The 23,660-nt window shown below is 42.8% G+C and overlaps 1 pseudogene; it reads left to right on the top strand.

Annotated features, from left to right (window-relative positions):
- Positions 1-2,038: 2,038 nt before the first annotated feature.
- LOC117346138 lies at positions 2,039-23,456 on the top strand (annotated as a pseudogene).
- The last annotated feature ends 204 nt before the right edge of the window (positions 23,457-23,660 follow it).

Here is a 23,660-nt window from a genome sequence, read left to right as displayed (position 1 = left end):
GGCTGCACCTTCAAAAAGATATAAAATGGATGGAGTCGGTCTAGAGGAAGGCTACTAAAATGGTGTGTGGTCTTCATCATAAGCAGGGCTGGATTAACGGGTAGGCCCAGTAGGCACGTGCCTAGGGTCCAAACTTTCCAGGGGGGCCCCCTGAAGAAACAAGTGACAAGATGACTCAGCTTTTTTTTCAAACAGCGAAGGGCCCCCAGGAAAGATCGGCATCGGGGCTCTCCCCCAGCATCAGCAGCAACCGTTCAGTTATAAGCAGTGCTCATTCCAAAGCTTCCCCTCTGATGTAGCTTCCTGTATCCGTCTGGGCGGTTTGCATCAGAGGGCAGCTTTGGCCAAGCAGCAGCACCGCTTGCAACAGAATTGACAGTTGCAGCCCATGCGGGGGAGACCTGATGCTGATCTTTCAGGGGGGCACATCACCATTTGAAAAAAAAAATCAGAAAGGTGAGTGGTAACTGACCCGTGCGAAGGGGAGGGAGATGGGCCTGGCCCTGGCCTGGGGTAGAGCCGGAAAAGAGAGAGAGACAGTGGCACTGGCAGTCAGCCGGGCAGATGATGGAAGGGGGAGAACCCAGAGAAGAGAGAGAGAGAGAGAGAGAGAAGGGGCAGATGATATAAGTGGGGAGAACTTGTGCTGTCAATGTCAGGCGCATATGGGAAAGCAGTAGCAGAGGTGAGGAGGTGAGGGTCACTCACCTCCATTCCTCACCACTGATGCTGCTTTCCCACATACTGGATGGGGGCATATGCTGGATGGGGGAAGGGGGCAGGATAACACAATGGAATTGCCTGGCGTGGAGAGAAAGAACAGGACAGATGATGGAAGTGGGGACTGCAGAAGGGGGCAGATGATGGAAGTGGGGAGAATCCAGAGAAGAGAGAGAGAGAGAGAGAAGGGGGCAGATGATGGAAGTGAGGAGAACTTGTGCCGTCAGCGTCAGCGTCAGCGTCGGAGCCGCGTGGTAGCAGCGGCAGTGAGAGGAGGAGACAAGTCAGGGGAGCCAGAGAGAGGAGACAGGGCTCGGAGACCAGCTACAGCACCTGAGAGGAGCAGGTAGCGGCGAGAGGAGGCTCCGCCCACCCCCACCTCATCAGCCCAGCGTCATCGTCTCGCCGCTACCTGCTCCTCTCAGGTGCTGTAGCTGGTCTCCGAGCCCTGTCTCCTCTCTCTGGCTCCCCTGACTTGTCTCCTCCTCTCACTGCCGCTGCTACCACGCGGCTCCGACGCTGACGCTGACGCTGACGGCACAAGTTGAAGGAGGGGAGCCAACGGCGCACAGCCGTTCGGCGCGCGGCGAAGGCGAGCGGAAAAGGCGCTCGCCTTAGCGAGAGCGCCTTTGCGAAGGGCCTTAAGAAGGGCAGGCCGGGACACTACATCAAAGTACTCCAAGAAAGGAAGACAGCAAGGTAAGGAAGTATACACATACACGCACACACACAAGCGAAAAGGAAAGCAAACACAGAAAAGAAGGAAGGAGTAGGCCCAGGAAGGACCACACATCGAAGGAACAACAGGCAAGAAAGGTACTGAAAAACAGAAGCAAGGGCAGAAGACAGGATAGAAGCAGGCCAAGAAGGTAGCGCACACTCATACACAAAGACAGCAGTAACAAGCTCAGCAGGACAAGAAAAGGCGGACTCAAGAGAATACACGAGCTAAAAGAGAAGGCAGCCACAGAGGGCAAGCAAGAGGCGAATAGCACAAGCGCATAAGTAAAAGGAAGCGGAAGACGAAGAAGGTAAGAAAGAGCCAGGCACAGGAGTAATCACACTAGCAAGGAGCAACAGGACTCCTAGAGAGCCGACAAATATGGAAGCGGAAGGAACCCGAAGGATGAGCTTCCCAGTGTACTGCACGGACTGCCACATGTACGACTACCTCCCCTCCGGGCGGCAGTCATATGTGTGCGGACGATGTCAGGAACTGGAGAGCTTGAAGAACGAAGTCAGTTGTCTGAAGCTCAGGATCCAGGAGCTGGAGGGACTCTACATCTCAGAAGCCCCCTTCCAGACAGCCGAAGACCCCATGAGAGAGAGGTGCATTGAGGAGCAAGTCAGGGAGCTCGAGAAGTTCATCGAGGATGCCTACAGGAAAGTGGAAGAACAGGTGCACGGAAATGATGAAGACACACAGAGCAGAAGACAAGAAACTTCTGACATCAAGGTAGAGGATACCCACGGAGGAACCTTGCTGGAAGAAAAGAAGAACACCAAGGACACAGACCTGCGACCGAAACGTAGGCTGAAAGAAGGGAAATCTGCAATCCTGGTGGGAGACTCAATCCTGAGGCACGTCGACAGTCACATAGCAGGAGGGAGAGAGGATCGGCTAGTGACCTGTCTCCCAGGAGCAAGAACGAAGGACATCGTTGACAAGATTGAAAGAATCCTGGTGGGGGCAGAGACGGAAGAGACAGCAGTGATAGTCCACGTCGGAACGAATGATGTCACCTGGAGAGACTACAGCAAGAATGCAATGACTGAACAGTTCAAGATCTTAGGAAGGAAACTGAAAATGAGGACCCAGAGGATAGCCTTCTCAGAGATCCTGCCAGTGCCGAGGGCAGAAACGAAGAGGCAGACAGAGCTACAATCAATTAATGCATGGATGAGAAGATGGTGTGAGGAAGAGGGTTTTCTTTTCATAAGGAACTGGACAACATTCTGGGGAAAGAACAAGCTTTTCAAGAAGGATGGTCTACACCTGAGCAAGGCGGGAACTAGACAACTAGCAAATAACGTCAGAAGAGCGATAGAACAAGCTTTAAACTAAGTAGAAGGGGAAAGCCGACAGTCGACCTGGTATCGACGGTTCGGGAAACAGTATCCAGTGAAGGTACTGAGGGGGAAGATTGCGGGGAAGACACAAGTGGCAAGCAACTGACTATGAACATTCAAGGGAGTCAGACGAAGCGAGAGGGGGACAGGATGAACATACTACAAGGAGAAGTCAAAATGAGACTGGATAATGAGAAGGAACAAGAGGACGTCAATAGGAACACGACAAAAGGGGAAGGCAATAGGAATCTACCACAAAGAGAAGACAAAAGAGACAATACTCAGGAGTTGACAGGTCAGGAAGGGGACAGAATGAAGAATGGAATGCAAGGGAAAATAGCGAGGAAGGAAAAATGCCAGGACTTGAACTGCATGTATACTAATGCAAGGAGCCTGAAGAACAAAATGGGGGAACTAGAAGTCATGGCCAATAAGGAGAGACTAGACATCATAGGGATCACGGAAACTTGGTGGAACGAGGAAAACAAATGGGACATAGTACTGCCAGGATACAAACTCTACCGAAAAGACAGGACTTACCAGAAAGGAGGAGGAATAGCACTATACATAAGGGACACCATTCACTCATCCACTCTGGACACAGCAGTAACAAATGCCCAACTGGAGTCATTGTGGGTCAAAGTACCAGGAAGCAACGGATCCGAGATAAAGATGGGACTGTTCTACCGTCCACCTGGGCAAACCGAAGCCGAGGATACAGAAATGGTAGCCGAGCTGAGAAGGGAATGCAAAAATCCAAACACCATAGTTATGGGAGATTTCAACTACCCTGGGATAGACTGGTGTCTTGGAAATTCAAAATGTGCAAGGGAAACGGAGTTCCTGGAAGCTGTTCAGGACAGCTTCATGGAACAACTTGTCGAGGCACCAACGAGAGGATCAGCGATTCTGGATCTGATCCTCAATGGGCTGAAAGGACCCGCAAAGGGAGTGGAGGTCGTGGGACCACTAGGAACCAGTGACCACAACATGATTCAGTTCAAAGTGCAAATAGGATTACCTAAGGGAAAGAGAACCGAGGCAACAACGTTTAACTTCAAGAAAGGGAACTATGATGCCATGAGACAAATGGTAAGAAAGAAGCTCAGAAACAGCTCCAAGGAAACGTGGACTGTGGAGCAAGCCTGGTCCCTATTCAAGGACACAGTAAACAAGGCGCAAAACCTATATATACCAAGATTTAGGAAAGGATCCAAAAAGAATCAGACGAAGGACCCTGCATGGATAACCAGTGAAGTAAAGAAAGTGATAGGAGACAAGAAAAAATCATTTCGGAAGTGGAAAAAAGACAAAACCGAAGCAAATTGGAGAGAGCACAGGCAGTATCAAAAACAATGTCACCGAGTAGTCAGGAAAGCCAAGAAAGAGTATGAGGAGAGACTGGCCAACGAAGCAAGAAATTTCAAACCATTTTTCCGATATGTGAAAGGGAAACAGCCAGCGAGGGAGGAGGTGGGACCCCTGGATGAGGGTGACCGGAAGGGAGTGGTGAAAGAGGAAAAAGAGGTGGCCGGTAGGCTAAACGAGTGCTTCTCGTCGGTCTTTACAATAGAAGACACAAATAGAAGACACATCCAGTGTGCCAGAACCAGAAAAAATCTTCAGGGGAGATCAAGAGGGGAAATTATCATGCATGGAGGTAAGCCTCGAAGACGTTCTCAGGCAGATAGATAGATTAAAAACTGACAAAGCTCCGGGCCCAGACGGGATCCACCCGAGAATACTGAAAGAGCTCAGAGATGAAACAGCAGAGTTACTGCGGCATATTTGCAACCTGTCCTTGAGAACAGGGGTAATCCCGGAGGACTGGAAGATAGCGAATGTTACACCGATCTTCAAGAAAGGATCGAGAGGCGACCCGGGAAACTACAGACCGGTGAGCTTAACCTCTGTTCCGGGGAAGATGGCCGAATCACTGATCAGGGAAGGTATCAATGAGCATATAGAAAAAAATAATCTGATGAGATCAAGCCAGCATAGTTTCTGTAAAGGCCGATCATGCCAGACGAATCTACTGCATTTCTTTGAGGGGATAAGTAAACAATTGGACCAAGGTGACCCCGTAGACATCGTATATCTAGATTTCCAAAAAGCCTTCGACAAGGTGCCCCATGAACGCCTACTGAAGAAACTGTGGAGTCACGGGGTGGAAGGGGACGTGCACAGATGGATCAAAAATTGGCTGGCGGACAGGAAGCAGAGGGTAGGAGTAAAGGGGCACTACTCTGACTGGATAGGGGTCACAAGTGGAGTTCCGCAGGGGTCAGTGCTGGGACCACTGTTGTTCAATATATTTATTAATGATCTAGAAAACAGGGACAAAGTGCGAAGTTATCAAGTTCGCGGATGACACAAAACTCTCCAGAACGGTCAGAACTGTTGAGGAATGCAAAGACCTGCAGAGCGACCTGAACAAACTGAGTGAGTGGGCAAAAAAATGGCAGATAAGCTTCAATGTGGAGAAATGTAAGGTCTTGCACATAGGGAAGGGGAACTCCAGGTACAGCTATATGATGGGAGGGAGGGTACTCGGGGAAGGCAGCCAAGAAAAAGATCTGGGGGTATTGGTGGATAACACAATGAAGCCGGAGGCGCAATGTGCAGCGGCCTCAAAAAAAGCGAGCAGAATGCTGGGCATTATCAAAAAGGGTATCACTACCAGAACGAAGGAAGTTATCCTGCCACTGTATCGAGCAATGGTGCGCCCACATCTGGAATACTGCGTCCAATACTGGTCGCCATACCTCAAGAAGGACATGGCAATACTCGAGAGGGTCCAGAGGAGAGCAACGAGGATGATAAAGGGTATGGAGAACCTCTCATATGCCGAACGGTTAGACAGGCTGGGGCTCTTTACCCTGGAAAAGCGGAGACTGAGAGGGGACATGATACAGACTTATAAAATCATGAAAGGCATAGAGAAGGTGGAGAGGGACAGATTCTTTAAACTAGCAGGGGCATCTAAAACAAGAGGTCACTCAGAAAAACTGAGAGGAGACAGATTCAAAACGAATGCAAGAAAGTTCTTCTTCACTCAACGGGTGGTAGACACCTGGAACGCGCTTCCTGGAGAGGTGATAATCCAGAGTACAATTCTGGGGTTCAAAAAGGGACTGGATGACTTCCTGGAAGCGAAGGGAATAACGGTGTACAGATAGAGGTTTACCTCACAGGACACTGAGCAAATAGGGTATGGACTTTTTAGGTTAGGTAGGGAACATTTTCAGGTCATGGACCTGGAGGGCCGCCGCGGGAGCGGACTGCCGGGCGCGATGGACCCCTGGTCTGACCCGGCAGAGGCAATGCTTATGTTCTTATGTTCTTATATGGGAAAACAGCAGCAGTGAGGAGGTGAAGGGCCCTCACCTCCTCACCACTGCTACTGCTTTCCCATATGCTGGATAGGGGACATATGCTGAATGGGGGAAAGAAGATAGAGTTAGTGAGATAGTGGAGGGGTGAAGGAAAGGGGTGACAAGCTGTGACTAGACAGTGAAAAGAGGGAAACTGAGAACTGAATAGTAAAAAAGAATTTAATTTAGACGGAGGCAGAAAATAGAGAAGAAAGACCAGAGAAGAACAGGAAAGGGAAAAGAGAGGAGAGAGAGATACCATTGAACAGGGAAGGAGTAAGAGCTATCAGATCTGAGTGGAGGAAATGAGATGCCAGAGCATGGGGTAGGAGTAAGAGATATCAGATATGAGTGGAGGAAATGAGAAGAGAGTGATGTTAAAAACCACAGGGGGAGGGAGGGAGAAAGATGCCAGACCATGAGAGGTACAGAGGGAAGATGATAGATGCCAGACCAAAGGGGGGGCAGGAGGAGAGATGGCAGGTGGATACAGACAGTGGATGGAAGGGGCAGACAGTGGATAGAAGAAAGAGAATGACAAGAAGATGAGGAAAGCATAAACCACATGACAAAGATAGAAAAAAATTACATTTTTTATTTTATTGCTTTAGGATAAAGTAGTATTGTAGTTGTTTTGATAAATGGTTAGATATAGAAATGGTGGTCCTTTTATTGGACTAATTTTAATACATTTTGACTAACTTTCAGAAAACAGGTAAATAAATGAGGGTGGGCTGGGGCAGGGGTGGGGGGCAGTATTTAGGTGGGGATAGAGGGCCCAGTGTACTTGTATGCCTAGGGGCCCATGAAGAATTAATCCTGCCCTGATCATAAGGTGTGTAAGGACAGACTTAAAGATCTCGATATGTATACTTTGGAGGAAAGGTGGGAGAGGGGAGATATAATAGAGATGTTTAAATACCTACATAATGTACAGTAAATGCACATGAGTCAAGTCTCTTTCATTTGAAAGGAAACTCTGGAATGAGAGGGCATAGGATCAAATTAAGAGGTGATAGGCTCTGGAGTAATCTAAGGAAATACTATTTTACAGAAAGGGTGATAGATGTTTGAAACAGTCTACCAGAAGAGGTGGTAGAGACAAAGACTGTGTCTGAATTCAAAAGTGCCTGGGATAGGCACATGGGATTTCTTGGAGAGAGAAAGAGAAAATGATTACTGCGGATGGGCAGACTAGATGGGCCGTTTGGCCATTTGGCCTTTCCCGGTGCACTGTAAGTTGCATGTGGGAGTACACATGTGGGCCCTAAGGCATGATGTCTATGGTGAGAGGTTTCTGGCAGGAGGGATTGGACATCTCTCCTGCTGCAATCTTCAAAGGGGTGGGGAGGGGTATCCCTGCAGGAGGGATTGGGCAACCTCCTGCTGGGTGGTCTTCAAGGGGGGTGGGTTGGGGGTATTCCAGCAGGAAGGATTGGGCACCCTCCTACCGGCAATCTTCAGGGGTGGGTGGGGGGTGTTTCAGCAGGATGGATTGGGCATCCCTTCTGCCTTATTCATTCAGTGTGGGTGGGGGATGTTTTGGGCAGGAGGGATTGGGCTACCTTCCTGCCATGTTCATTCAGGGGGGACTGGCAGCTGCAGTTATGGCCACTATAGGTTCACCTAAGGCTACTTCCAGGGCAAACCACACCCATGGCTAGACTTAGGTGAGATTAGGTAAGCATGCAGGACTCCCTAGGCTCCTGGAGGTGCCGCCAATGTAGACATCCTGCCTCAGGAGCTTTTTTTCTAAAATGTTCATCCAGATTGACTGGTTAGACATCAGTAGAATGCCTACCATTGGGATGCCATTTATAGAAATAGGGCCTCAGTCTTTAGCCTTCAATCTCACTCCTTGGCATCATAAATCTCACTCTTTGGGATGGTTCATCCTTGTTATCTCTGTGAATTCAGGGACACTCCTGAAGGAATATTAAATAGAGTTTTGTACCACCTTCTTTGGAATGTCCATGGATTTGTGGGGTAGGGTGGGAGAAAGAGGGTGAGCCTAACATGAGGCTGTCTACATGTAACTGACTAAAATTCCCCAAAGAGGAAGCAATTTTATAAAGGAGAGCCTAACAGGAGCTGAGATACAAGCACTTTCTGCAAACTATGTGCTATTGGATCCTATGTGCTATTGGATTGTGTGATATAAACTGTTCTCTCAGAGTAACAAAAAAAAGGTGATGTATTCATTATTTTCATGACAGGTCAGCTACAACTCACAGAACCTTTATATGAGTCACCCTGTTCAGTATCCTTATTTTTACCGGACTGTCCCCAGTGAGTTCCATCTCTGTGCTGGGATAGTCAAGCTACTGAAGTATTTTGGCTGGAAATGGGTCAGTATTACTTCAACCAATGATGAAAGCAGTATGAAAGCTGCCCAGATCCTGAGAGAAGCGATTGAATGGAATGGTGGTTGCATCAAATTCCATGAAACCATTCCTCACCACAGTCTTATCACAAAGTCACAGTTACATAAAATTATAAAATCAATTCATGAATCATCTACTGTGAACATTATATACCTTAATAAAAACTCTATATCTTTTCAAGAGTTTTTAATGAATCTTCATTTACAGAAAACCACTGGCACTATTTATATCACCATAAATGACCCAGAAATGATGAGAGAATTACTACTTTTCTCTAATATGAAAAACAACACCTTTATATTCGTACCATATAAGAATGTAATGCCAAATTTTTTAAAATTTATCCGTGAGGTGAAACCTTTCTGGCTGGCAAGTGATAACTTTGGCAAAGATTGGTGGGAGTACCTGTGTGATAGCAGATGCCCAAAGAATATCAAAAGAGACTGCAACTTTACATATAAGTTCAATCTCTTCACTCACTGTATCAACACAAATTTTAGAAACAGCTATAGTGTGTACAATGCTGTGTATGCCGTGGCACACGCACTGCATGACATGATCATGTCTGGCTCAGGGAATGGCACCACATGGATTAGAGAAAATAAGAATTTTTTTTACTCTATGTCATGGAAGGTAATTTTAGTATTTGTAGATTAATTCTTTATTCAAAAGGTAAAGAATGGTAACACACAGAGAGAAGTTAGCTTTCAGAGGAGTAGTAAGTGTAAGCTTTCACCATTAAACACCCTCTTCCCCGCCATGATTTTGATTAATGCACTCAACAATTATGATCAACCAAACAAGAATATTGAAAGCAATTTAAGCTTCTAGGAGAAGCTCATAGCCATGTGGTGCTATGCAAGGATAATCAGTAATTAGATACTGTTTGGGATGTTTGATCTGGAGCATACACAAGATGGCCAAATCCTCTTCATACCTAATAAAATATGGAATTTTTCCTCCTCAAACAAGCAAATATTGGTGCTAATTTGCATTAATTAAAATCTCCATTTGTAAATTTAGGTGAGGAATCTGAGCCTAAATTTCACATGCATATCCAAAATGCTTCAGGTTTATTTAAAATTTGATAATATTTCTTATAATATTTCTAAGTAATGTACATGATAAAAACAGGAACAAAGTATTACAAATTAAAGACTAAAAACATGGACAAAATCAGACTAGAAGTATGCACGGGGATGTGGATTGTGGGAATCCCACAGGGATCTCCCCCAGGTCTACTGGGCTCCTGCTGGGATCCCCCCCCCCCTCAGGCTCATGGGATTCTCATAGGGATGGAACCGGGGTTCCCGAGGCTTGGAAAGAGAATTAGTAGAAGATAGACAAAAGCAGAAACTGGGACCAAGATGATGGAAAAACTAAATGTCCCACCAGGTACAGCAGCAGGGGAGATGTTCCTTTTGAGGCTGGGCTAAGCTCAAAATCGGAGGCCCAGCCCCCTCTCATGATTATGCCACCAATTGTGTTTAGTACAAAATGAAGCACTTGCTGAGTTTGTTTTGGGGTTTCCAGTTCTGTTTTGGCATATTTTTCTTATGCAATCATTGTCAACCCTACAGTCACATGACCTAATGTCTATTCTAATTCTTTTTGGTGATGTATGCATCTCTTATTTCTGTTCACTGTTATTTGTTTATATTGTATTTTATTGTTGGTTTAAATAAATTAAGACTTAAAAAATATCAAAACTGTTAGAAGTAATTGCTGCTTTCTATGGGAACAGGTAACTTATGGGGGAACAGGCGGGGTCAGAGGAGATTCGTCACAGGGACAAGCGGTGATGGAGGGGATTTCTCATGCGGACGGGTCGGGACGGGACAGATTTCTTTCCCTGTGCAACTCTCTAGATCAGGCGAGGACTAATCTGATACAAAAGGGTCAAAGGTAGAACTACAATAAAAAAACAAATATGGGAGGAAATGTCTGAAACCTCCTGTAAATTAGAAGGAAATATTAGTTTAAGTGTCTGTATTTGCACCACATTTCAGTTGAAGTAAACGACCATACCTAAATTTAGCAGTGGTTTCAAGTTTATTAATCATTTTATATACTGCCTAGTCAGGCTTCAAGGCGGTTATACATAGTTAAAATAACAGGGAAACAGAGAAATTAAATAAAAAACTACAACAAATAAACATGAAACATATAATAGAAACAATGACTGACTGGTGCAAATGGGGAAGGGGAGGAACTACAATATTTGGATAGAAAAGAACAAATGGGAAAAAGTGAAAGGCAGGGAAAGCAGAGAAACCAGCTTAAGAGCAGGTCTAAAATATATGTAAAACATCCTTAAAAGGCTGATCAAAATTCAAAGGCATCTTTGAACAGGAATGTTTGGGGGCGTTCCAATTCTTTATTCATTTTAAACAACCAATACAAAGTACAATAGACAGCACTAATAGCAATCAAATGGCCTGGAAATGAAGATCGGTATCTACTATCAACCCCCAGGGCAATCCGAAGAAATTGACAGAGAAATGACAGACGAGAATAAACGCAACTGCAAAGGAGGCAACATAGTTATCATGGGTGACTTCAACTATCTGGGAATAGACTGGAACCTTGGCACCTCGGGCTGCATTAGAGAGACCAAGTTATTGGATGCTGTAGGCGATTGCTTCCTGGAACAACTTGTCAAGGAAAATACTAGAGGAAATGCAATTCTGGACTTAATTCTAAATGGCCTGCGAGGACTGGCACAATATGTAGAAGTAGAAGGGACGCTAGAAAGCAGCGATCACAATATGATCCACTTTGATCTGGACACAGGGGAGAAACATCAGTCCAAAACGACAGCCACAGCACTGAACTTCCGAAAAGGGAATTATGAAGGGATGAGACTCATGGTAGGGAAGAAGATTAAGAAGAGGATAAGCACTGTAAAATTGCTAGAGCAAATCTTGGTCCCTTTTTAAGGACACAGTCACCGAGACACAAAATCTATATATACCATGTATCAACAAGGGATCCAAAAAGAAAAAGAACAAAGAACCGGCGTGGCTCACTGTAGAGGGAAGGAAGTGATCAAAGACAAGAAAACTTCATTCAAGGAATGGAAAAGATAAAAAACGGACAAAAACTTGATCAAGCACAAACAACATCAACGCAGGTGCCATAAGGTGGTAAAAGGGGCCAAAAGAGACTATGAGGAAAAAATAGCTCAGGAGGCGAAGAACTTCAAACCGTTCTTTCGATATATTAAGGGGAAACGACCCGCGAAGGAAGCAGTGGGACCATTGGATGACCATGGAATAAAGGGAGCGTTAAAAGAGGACAAAGCAATTGCCGATAAACTGAACACATTTTTTGCAACTGAACACATTTTTTGCACATTACGGAAGATGTACACAGCATACCGGAACCATCAGGCTATATGCTGGAAATAAAGATGGAAAGCTGACAGGATTGACGGTCAGTCTAGAGGAGGTGTGTAAGCAGATTGATAGGCTTAAGAGCGATAAATCCCCAGGACCAGATGGCATCCATCCGAGGGTCATCAAAGAACTGAAAGGGACCACAGCAGAACTGCTTCAACTAATAGCCAATCTGTCAATCAAATCGGGAAAGATTCCAGAAGACTGGAAGGTGGCAAATGTTACGCCGATCTTCAAGAAAGGTTTGGGAGATCCGGGAAACTACGGACCTGTGAGCCTGACCTCGGTACCGGGAAAGATGGTAGAGTCACTGATAAAGTACAGCATCATTGATCACCTTGACGGACACGGGCTGATGAGGACCAGTCAGCACGGTTTTAGCAAAGGCAGATCGTGTTTGACGAACTTGCTGCACTTCTTTGAGGGAGTAAACAGACAGACAAGGGAGATCCGGTCGACATTGTATATCTGGATTTTCAGAAGGCGTTCAAAAAGGTTCCGCATGAATGATTACTTAGGAAAATTGTGAGCCATGGAATCAAGGGTGAAATACTCACGTGGATTAAAAACTGGCTGGAGCATAGGAAAAGAAAGTGGGGGTAAATGGACAATACTCGAACTGGAGGAGTGTCACCAGTAGGGTGCCGCAGGGCTTGGTGCTTGGACCCGTGCTCTTTAACATCTTTATAAACAATCTGGACATAGATACGATGAGCGAGGTGATTAAATTCACGGACGATACAAAGTTATTCAGAGTGCTGAAGACGCAGGGGGATTGCGAAGATCTGCAGCGTGATATAATCAGGCTCGAGGAATGGGCATCGACATGGCAGATGAGGTTAAACATGGATAAGTGTAAAGTGATGCATGTCGGTAACAAAATTCTCATGCACAAATACAGGATCTCCGGGGTGGTACTTGGAGAGACCTCCCAGGAAAGGGACTTGGGTGTTCTGATCGCCAAGTCGATGAAGCCGTCGACGCAATGTGCGGCAGTGGCAAAAAGGGCAAACAGAATGCTATGAATGATAAAGAAGGGGATCACGAACAGATCAGAGAAGGTTATCATGCCACTGTACCAGGCCTTGATGCGCCCTCACCTGGAGTACTGCGTCCAGCACTGGTCGCCGTACATGAAGAAGGACACGGTACTACTTGAAAGGTTCCAGAGAAGAGCGACTAAGATGGTTCAGGGATTGGAGGAGCTGCCGTATAGCGAAAGATTAGAGAACAGGGCCTCTTCTCCCTCGAACAGAGGAGATTGAGAAGGGACATGATTGAAACATTCAAGGTACTGAAGAGGATAGGCTTAGTAGATAAGGACAGGTTGTTCACCCTCTTCAAGGTAGGGAAAACGAGAGGGCACTCTCTAAAGTTGAAAGGGGATAGATTCCGTACAATGTAAGGAATTTCTTCTTCACCCAGAGAGTGGTAGAAAGCTGGAACACTCTTCTGGAGGCTGTTATAGGGGAAAACACCCTCCAGAGATTCAAGACAAAGTTAGACAAGTTCCTGCTGAACAAGAATGGGCGCTGGTAGGGCTAGTCTCGGTTAGGGTGCTGGTCTTTGACCAGAGGGCCGCCGCGTGAGCGGACTGCTGGGCATGATGGACCACTGGTCTGACCCAGCAGCAGCAATTCTAATGTTATGTTCTTAAATAATAATTAGATAAAATACATTTCTCCTCCTCCCCTCCCATTCAGAAATCAAAGAGTGATACTAATGATCAATTCTTGCAATACTTCGCCAATGGACCCCAGATCTCATTGAACTTATTATAGTGTCCCAATTGTATCGAGTTTATTCTTATATAACTTATAAAACTGGCACAAGGAACAGGAATGTTTTTAAGTTCGATTTGAAAGCGTCTAAGGATGTAACCTCTCTTAAGTGATTCAGAGCTGATTTCCAGAGCATAGGGGCAGTTGCAGAAAAGATATTGGTTCACACAGTATTAATATGTCTTCATGAAGGGATTGAGAGCAAGTTTTGATTATACGATCGGAGAGAATGCCGAGAAGAATGTGGAATTAAGAGTCTGTTAATAAATTCTGGCTGGCCAGTGGCTCTAGTTTTGAAGGTCAAAAGCATAATCTTGTATATTATTCGATGTTCAATTGGTAACCAGTGGGCATTAATCAGTAGAGGGGTGACATGGTCAAACTTTCTTGCGTTTTATATGATTTTTATGGAAGTATTCTGGACAATTTCTTTCTTGGTATTTCCTTTGTATAAGGCAATGTTTCTCAACTCTGTCCTGGAGGACCCCCTTGCCAGTCAGGTTTTCAGGATATCCACAAAGAATATACATAAACTTGATTTGCATACAGTGCCTCCGTTATATGCAAATTTATTTCATTCATATTCATTGTGGATATCCTGATAACCTGACTGGCAAGGGGGTATGCCAGGACTGAGTTGAGAAACACTGGTATAGGGCATTGCTGTAGTGAAGACATGAGATAACTAACAAATGGATAATGATGTTTAGCAATGAAGAATCAAGCAGCTAGGCAAGAGAATGTATCACACATAAATGATGAAAACATTTCTGGACCACGGAGCTAATTTGATAGGATAATTTACCAATGATAAACAGCATTTAAAGAATAACCCTCAGCAATGGTTTTTTTTTAGGCACCAGTTATAGAATCCAGTTCTTTATGTGTATCATAGAGGGCAATTTTCCAAATTTCTAAGTTTATTTCATACATTGATATGCCATCTATCAATGATTAGTTAGATAGTTTACAATAATAAATTTTAATTTTTTATAAAGGGGCATGTCATAGTTAAAATATCGAGGACAAAAGAGACAGAGACATATGGTAACAAAAGGGTCCATTGTTAAGGAGAAGTAAAGTATATTGAGATAAAATAAATTAAAAGGGAGGTAAGAGGGGGTGGAGAGAACAATAGGGGGGATATCGCTGCATAAAAGTGGTTCTTATGTATTACTCTGTTAGGCCTTGTGTACTGAAGGCATTATTTTTTTATTTGGAAGGCACCTCTAAATAGAAAGGTCTTCAGTTTGCATTTGAATTTGTTAATGGATTCTTCTAGTCTGATATCCGATGGTAGGGCATTTCCTGCAAAGCGTCCAAAGTTGGAAGTATAAAAACTGCTACTTTTCAAAAACAAACTGCTAGACGTCCAAAAATGTAATAATAATACTGTGATAAGTGATCTGATCTTTTCACTCCAAACATTAACCATACTGCATTATTTTGAATAATCTGAAGTCTTTCTACATTTTTCTTAGAAATCGAGAGATAAAGAATATTACAGTAATCCAATGTACTCAGAATGAAAAAAAATCAAAGTATGGCTTAATTGTTCTTAATTTCCATAAAAAGACAGAATTCCTTGGTTAAACACACAGAACACAAATGCCAAATACATAATAGATAACCAAAAATGATAAACATACAGTTAATTAAACCAAAATCCCAAGAAGCCACATCTTGCATGCAGTAAACACCAAAGAAATCAAAAGATCCATTGTATCCTATGTTGTGCAAATCAATGATCACACATGGCAGGAATAGGGTTAGGGGACTGCAACTAGGGCAACTGCCCCCAGCCAGAGAGAGCCCTAAGCCTGCTGAAAGCTGAAGAAGGCTCAGCCTGGTAGAGGGCTTTGTGATCCCCAGTTACGTCTAACACCAGCTCTGACAAGATCCAGATTTCAAATCTGATATATTCTAATCACAAAATAGGAAATAAAATTATATTTTCTACCTTTTGTTGTCTCATCATTTTTATTCTTCAAATCATGTCAGTCTTAGTCTCTGGTTTCAGTTTTCATCAGACTTCTCTTAACTCACTCTCCAGAGTCTCCTGACCATTTCAAATTTTTTCTTTCTCCATGCTCACCATCTATCTTCCATCTCTGTGTATTTATTTTTCCACATGTTCAGCATTTACCTTCTCGGTGTCTCCTACACTTCCCTTTCTAGTCTATGCCCATCTCACTGCCTTCATCATCATAATTCTATGTCCCTATTCCCTCCCCATGTCCAGTATCACTCCACTATATCGCTATGCCCTCCCTTGTATCCAACATCTTCCTTCTATGTTCTTATTCTTCCCCATGTCTACTCATCTTCCCTCTGTGTCCATATATGTACTTTATAAATGAAAAAAGGCAAGCAAGATGTCCTAACAACCAAACAATATTTATTTATTCTTTAAAATATGTTTTGTTCCTACAAGGATCCAAGTTTCGGCATATGGATATGCCTTCATCAGGGGACACTAAAAGCATAATATACAAAACATATAGATATCAAAGAAAATAAAAAGCTTGTTGAAACTTTAAAAATATATAAATATCAAAGAAAAATAAATTAAAACATATGCAGTTTTTGTGGTAGGTATATTTTTTTTGATACAGCCTCTATAGACTGCTGAAGTTTTTAGTTTAGCCTTGGCAAGCATTTTTTCATCCTTTTTTTGTATGCAGTTAGCTCACTGTTTTATTTTACCCCCTCTTCTATGAAACTGCACTAGCAGTTTCTACCACTGGGAGCCATGCTGAATGGCCATGCTGAATGGCCTGCACTGCTCCCAACGCTCATAGAGTTCCTATGAGTGTCGGGAGCAGCGCGGGTCATTCAGTGTGGCTCTCTGTGCTAGAAACTGCTAGCCCATTTTATAGTATAGGTCAGCACGTTCTTCCTAACCATAAAACGACATAGTACATATCATGCATACTTTTCTACAACCCACACAGTTTGCTGACGCTTTCAAGCCATACACTTTTACCTAAAATAAATCCCAAGTAAATACTTTTTTCATTTACATATGGTGCTGGCTTATATATGGTTTTTTACCTCCAGAAATGGCATTAAAATTAGTTCTCCTTATAGTTATAAAAAACTTTGTGTGTACTCTATACTTCAAATTACCTATTTAACCTGGCACTACTGAAAATGTACCCCTCACTCCTTAGCTTCATCGTTATCTGAAGAACCTTCACTTTAAAAATGGTCTGGGGGAAGAGTTATATATGGATAAGAATGGAGACCTCGCTACTGGATTCGATATTTTGAATCTAATCATTTTTCCTGAATGGGAATGGAAATATGAAGTTATTGGACATTATAACCCCCATGCTCCCCCGGGACAGGATCTTACCATTGATGAGAAAGCAATCATCTGGGAGAATTCATTAACTCAGGTTAGATTTAAGTGATATGAGAGCAGATGGGAGGTGCTGATCCAAACAAGTATCACAAAACGTGTCATAAAATGGTGAAAAGAATGGTATATGTTGGCTTTATAGGCAAATATTTAGCAGGTTATAACTGAAAATTCAAGTTTGCTGGTTATTTTTCTACAGCATAAATGTGCCCCCAGGGACTTTTAATTTAAATGCAAAAATAGGCAATGATAATTAACTGCTGCATGAAGAAACATTTCTGGTCTGTGATCAAGGCAAAGCTCGATATTTTAAGAGGAGTTTTTACAACAGCCTCCAAATTCTGTATAGGTCACTTAAATTGAGGTGCTAAACTCTGATGCGCACATAAACTAATTATTCAATTAGTCTTGATCAATTATTGGGGTTAATTGGTGTTAACTGGTACTTAATTGGCTCTAATTAGGAGTTACAGGCATATCTTCCTACTTGGAACACACTTCCTGCTCATTTGAAAGAGTATGGGACTTGATATATAGTACTCCCCAATATTTGCGGGGGTTCCGTTCCAGGAACCCCCACAAATCTAAAAAAACCGCAAATACGGTTTTTCATGGGGGAGCCTAGAGAAGGCAGCAGGAGAGCAGCCGGAGCACCGCGAGTGCAAGAAATCACTCATGGTATGCTCCGACCGCCTTTTCCTGCACTAAGTCGGGCCTTATCCAATCAGGAGCTGTGTATCAAGCAGCTCCTGATTGGATAAGGCATGACTTAGTGCAGGAAGAGGCAGTCGGAACGTATCACAAGTTATTTCCTGCACTCGCGGCACTCCGGCTGCTCTCTCCTGCCTCTCCCTATGCCCTCTCCTTGTCGTCAGTTTGTGGTCAGCAAATGACCGAGACCGCGAACCGCCGACCGCTGACCGTGAATGATCAGGGGAACATTGTACTGTTTTTTCTCTATGGTTACAAAATGTTTTACATATTCCTCCACTCTGAAAGTTGAAGGTGTTGTTTTTCAGGAAGCAAGTGGGATGTGAGAGGGGTATGATGCAGTTCTGTCTTTTTCAATAGTTTGTTTCATTGCACTGTTTTTTGGTTTTAATATGATGTATTATGAATCTGTGGCTGGGCTGATAAGAATCAACACGTTTCAGGATGTTTTACAAGTGTCTTCCTAAGCATGAACTATGCTTTTACACAGGACCAGGACAATTAAAAACATAAATACCCACAAATAATAAAGAAAATATCCATAAATCTGCTCAGAAAAAGAGCATTCCATTTTAGAAACAACCATCCAGTATTAAATGAAGTTCCATAACATAAAGAAATGCAGAGTAATGCATCTGGGGATTAATAATTGGAAGGAGACGCTTATGCTGGGAGGTGAGAGGCTGATATGCACGGATGGGGAGAGGGACCTAGGGATGATAGTGTCTGAAGATCTTAAGGTGAAAAAGCAATGCAACAAGGCGGTGGCTGCTGCCAGAAGGATGCTGGGCTGTATAAAGAGAGGCATAACCAGTAGAAGAATGAAAGTTTTGTTGCCCCTGTACAGGTTGTTGGTGAGGCCAAACTTGGAGTATTGTGTTCAGTTTTGGAGACTGTATCTGGTGAAGGACATAAGAAGACCTGAAGCAGTCCAGAGGAGGGCAACAAAAATGATAGGATATTTGCGCCAAAAGACATATGAAGAGAGACTTGAAGCCCTGAATATGTATACCATAGAAAAGAGGTAGGCAATTCCGGTCCTCAAGAGCCAGAGCCAGGTCAGGTTTTCATGATATCCACCATGAATATGCATGAGATGGATTTGTGTGCACTGCCTCCTTGAGATGCAAATCTATCTCATACATATTTATGGAGGATATCCTGAAAACCTGACCTGGCTCCGGCTCTGGAGGACCGAAATTGCCTACCCTTGCCATAGAGGAAAGGAGGGACCGGGGAGATATGATTCAGACGTTCAAATACTTGAAAGGTATTAACGTAGAACAAAATCTTTTCCAGAGAAATGAAAATGGTAAAACCAGAGGACATAATTTGAGGTTGAGGGGTGGTAGACTCAAAAGCAATGTATGGAAATTCTTCTTTAAGGAGAGGGTGGTGGATGCCTGTAATGCGCTTCCAAGAGAGGTTGTGGAGATGAAAATGGTGACGGAGTTCAAAAAAGCATGGGATGAACACAGAGGTGGTGGAGAATGGGGCTTCAATGGCTGGGATGGTGAAGATGAGCTAGAGTTGTGCTGTGACGGAGACTTCAGTAGTTGGAACCTGAGAACAGTACCGGACAGAGCTTTGGATTCTTGCCCAGAAATTGCTAAGAAGAAAAAACAAACAACAACAACAACAAATTTTAGATTGAATCAGGTTGGGCAGACTGGATGGACCATTCGGGTCTTTATCTGCCTTCATCTACTATGTTACTATATATGTTACTAATATGTTTTTCTCAATCCTCAGATACCTCCACAGTTCAGATGCACTCCTAGTTGCCATCGTGGATACAGGAAATTACCCAGGCAAGGACAACCCATCTGCTGCTATGACTGTACTCTGTGTGCAGAGGGAGAGATCTCCAACCAAACTGGTGGGTGAATCATGGAACAAATCGGATACAAATAAATATAGGTTATCTATTATAGTCCCTCCTCTTGAAATTAGGGAGGGAAGTAAGTCTTCAAAAGTGTAATTAATTGTTCCACAGGCTGGGTGGGACATAGAAACAATTTTTCTTAACAAATTGAGGAAAATAGTTCAGATAAGATTTCTCTCTTCTCATCAGCTGGCCAATTAGTCATGGTGATAGCTCAGAAACTGCCCTGTCTCTTTAAAAGCAAAATATCATCCCCTGCCACCCCTGAACCCCACATACCTTTTTAGAGATGTTGGAGTAGGACAGAAGCTCAGTCCATCTTGGTTGTAGGTCCACCACTCAAAATGATGGGTCTTTCCCTCCCCGGTGCATCATGTGCCTTTTTTACAGTAGGGAAAGGGGGAGGGTAGAAAATGTTTTGGGGTGCTTGGTGCAGGAGTGGGCCTTCGGTGGCAGGAGGGAGTGGGCATCCCTCCTGCCATATCTCTGCCTAGGGGAAAGTTGCATTAGAAGATGGGAGTGGACATCCATCCTGTCAATTTTCTTAGATGGAAGGGTTCGGCATGGCAGGAGAAAATGGTCATTCCTCCTGCCATTTTAACTGGTGTGTGTGGGGGGGCTTTTTTCTTCTTTTTTTCTAATAGGACAGAAAGTGTGCATTTATAACAGGCACATCTGTGCCCATTTATAAAAAGGTTAGACAAGCAAAGTGACTGGTTTTGAACAGTCACTTTTTCAGATTGCTAAATGCAATCACTTTTTTGTGTATATTGAAAGCCATGTTAGAGCATCAATTGCTCTACTAGTTTACATGGCATTTCAATATTAATGAGCTTATTTGCACAGTCAGAGTAGAGAATGTACAATCATGCATAAAACAAAAAACAACAAGAAAATCCAACACAATCTGCAGTGAAGAGGCTACAGCACAAAGAACAAAAGAAACACTGAAATGTGCACCAAAAGTAATGTGCACCAAAAAAACCAAAGCGATGAGAGTGATGAAAAAGTGAGAACCACATTCCAATGGAAATAAGAGACAATAACAAAACTGGTGCATATGTATCTATATATTATAAACATAATAATATAATGTATCTGATATGTATTATAAACATAATAATATAAATAATTGTAATTCACTAATAGCTCGCAGTTTAGTTTTAAATTTATGGTTGCTATTTTAGCTTGCTATTTAAGTTATGCTATTTTTTTAAATGTTTTTACTCAAATGGCCATTAGCTCCTAATTCACTAGTAGCTTCTTGTTTAGAGTTAGTATTTTCCGTCACGTATAGTCTGGTTGCGTCAATGGCTTATTTTCATTAGTAACAGATCATCACCCCATGATAAACTGCTCCAGTTGGCATTGTTCTTGTTCTTTTTTTATGCATTGTTATTAGGGATTCTGCCATATGAATGACTTTTATATAATTGTTGTGTCCTATCCCCTATATCCCCTTTTGATATGAATAATTCACCTGTTTAGATCGTAATGTCCCAATACCCCCATTTTTGTGGTCCCTGGGCTTTTCCTTTTAAGATTATTGAAGACTATCATATTTTCACTCTATTATATCCATTCAGGGCATTTTATTTTTAATATGTGTTTATTAACAGTGAAGCAACACAAACAGTCAGGATTTAACAACTCCAGAACAGACAAGCAGATACCGCAAGGTATACAAAAGCAGCTGATATAGTCAGAACAAGCCAAAATACAAGAACCCCCGGTGCAATTCATCAACATGAAATACATTCAGGGCATTTTTAGTACCCTAGCTCCTTTTTTATTCACTTTCTTTACGTGTCTTTGACTCTTAATAAAGTTATCATTTATTAATTTTTGTTTTTAACTTTTATATTGTGGCATATACATGTTTATGAACATTTGCTTTTATTTATTCTTCTAGTTTATTCTTTTTGCGGTTTAATTTGATACCTTGTCAACCTTGGTAGGTCCTGAAGTTCCATTGCCCTTGTTTTCCCCTTTTAAGTTTATGATTTGCACTTTGCATGTTTCTTCATCCTCTTTTCTTCTTCTTTTTTTTTGGCTCTTATTTTTCAGTTCTTTCTCTCACACACACATGCACCCATATTTCATAATTTTGCTTTTTTTATCACTCCGTGTCCTCTTAATTATTCTTTATATTATTATGTTTAAAATATATATCAGATACATATGCACCAGTTTTGTTATTCTCTCATTTCCATTAGAATGTGGTTCTCACTTTTTCAATCATGCAGAAAACTATGCGGTGAGCTGTTTTCTGCGTCAGGTTGGTAAAGGTGATTGTCGCTAAAGCTGTTAAAACAGGTTTAGTGATGAACACTGGCTTTAATAATAATAATAACTTTATTCTTCTATACCGCCACAATCTTGCGACTTCTAGGCGGTTTACATTCAAGAGAGCTGGACATTCAGCGAGTTACAATATGCAGATAGTCAGAGGAAAATACAGAGTACAGGAATTGTAAGAAAGCGAAAAGATAAAAATATACAGTTTGCTGAGAAATTTCCGAAGGACCTGTTTGGAAAAGGTCACGAATTACAAACAAAAAAATACAGCAAAAATTACAATATACAGTTTGTTAGGAATTTTTAGAAAGGACATATTAGATGAAAGGTCCCGAATTACAAAATACAGTTTGATTAGAATTTCAGAGGGGGCTTATTTAGTGCATCTGGGCCCCAGTGTGCTGTCCATAGTCCTTAACTCTCCATGCAGTTAGTTTGAATTAGAGAGCTCAGTCTTGGTTGAGTGGTAAAGATTATAAGGCTCACACTATTTAAGTGCACTTTAGTAAACAGGCCTTATGAAATCTGTGAGATAATAAAATGCAAATCTTCTTTCTCAGATATGGACACCTGCATAACATGTCCAGATGATCAATGGTCCAATCAGAAAAGAGATGCCTGCATCCCAAAAGTAATAACTTTTCTGACTTTTGAAGAGCCTCTAGGGATTATTTTAACTTTTATCAGCATGTTCTTCTTTCTGGTCACTGCTGTCATCTTGGGAATCTTTATTCATTACCGACATACTCCCATAGTGAGAGCCAACAACCGACACCTCAGCTATATTCTCCTCATTTCCCTCATGCTCTGCTTCCTCTGCTCATTGCTATTCATTGGGTATCCTGAGGATGTTACCTGCATTCTCAGACATACTACTTTTGGGATTGCTTTCTCCATTGCTCTCTCCTCTATACTGGCAAAAACCATCACTGTGGTCACAGCCTTCCAAGCTACCAAACCAGGAAGCAAGCTCCGGAAATGGATGGGTTCCAGAGTCTCAGTTTCTGTAGTCCTTTGTTGTTCTCTTATTCAAATTGTTTTTTGTTTTCTCTGGTTTCTCATTGCTCCCCCATTCCCATTTCTCAATATGAGATCAGAAATTGGATCAATACTAATTGAATGTAATGAAGGGTCGATAGTTGCATTTTACTGTGTTCTGGGTTATCTGGGATTTCTGGCTATTATCAGCTTCATCGTAGCTTTCTTAGCAAGAAATCTACCTGACAGTTTCAATGAGGCCAAGTACATCACCTTTAGCATGCTGGTCTTCTGCAGCGTCTGGATCTCCTTTATCCCAACATACCTGAGCACAAAGGGCAAGTACATGGTGGTAGTAGAGATATTTGCTATTCTGGCCTCCAGTGCTGGAATACTGGGCTGCATCTTTCTTCCCAAATGTTACATTATTCTACTGAGACCTCAAAGGAATAGCAAGAAGGAGCTAAAAAAAATGTAGCGGCCTTTATACTAAACTGCATTAAATGTTATCACCTACTTAAGATGGTAAAAAAAAAAGACATCAGAAATGCATTCAAAATTTTTTGCAGTAATTTTCCTGGAAGCATGTACTAATCGAAGGTGGTGGGTCATGGGAAGGGAATATTATCCTGCTAGTGTGTTAAGATGAACACATGCAAACTGGATAATGTGGACTTAACAATGAAGTTAGCACTTC

The sequence above is a fragment of the Geotrypetes seraphini genome, chromosome 12, assembly GCF_902459505.1.
Source record: "Geotrypetes seraphini chromosome 12, aGeoSer1.1, whole genome shotgun sequence".
Classification (NCBI taxonomy): Eukaryota; Metazoa; Chordata; class Amphibia; order Gymnophiona; family Dermophiidae; genus Geotrypetes; species Geotrypetes seraphini.
Note: the sequence above shows the minus strand (reverse complement) of the source record. Positions and strands in the feature narration are given on the sequence as shown.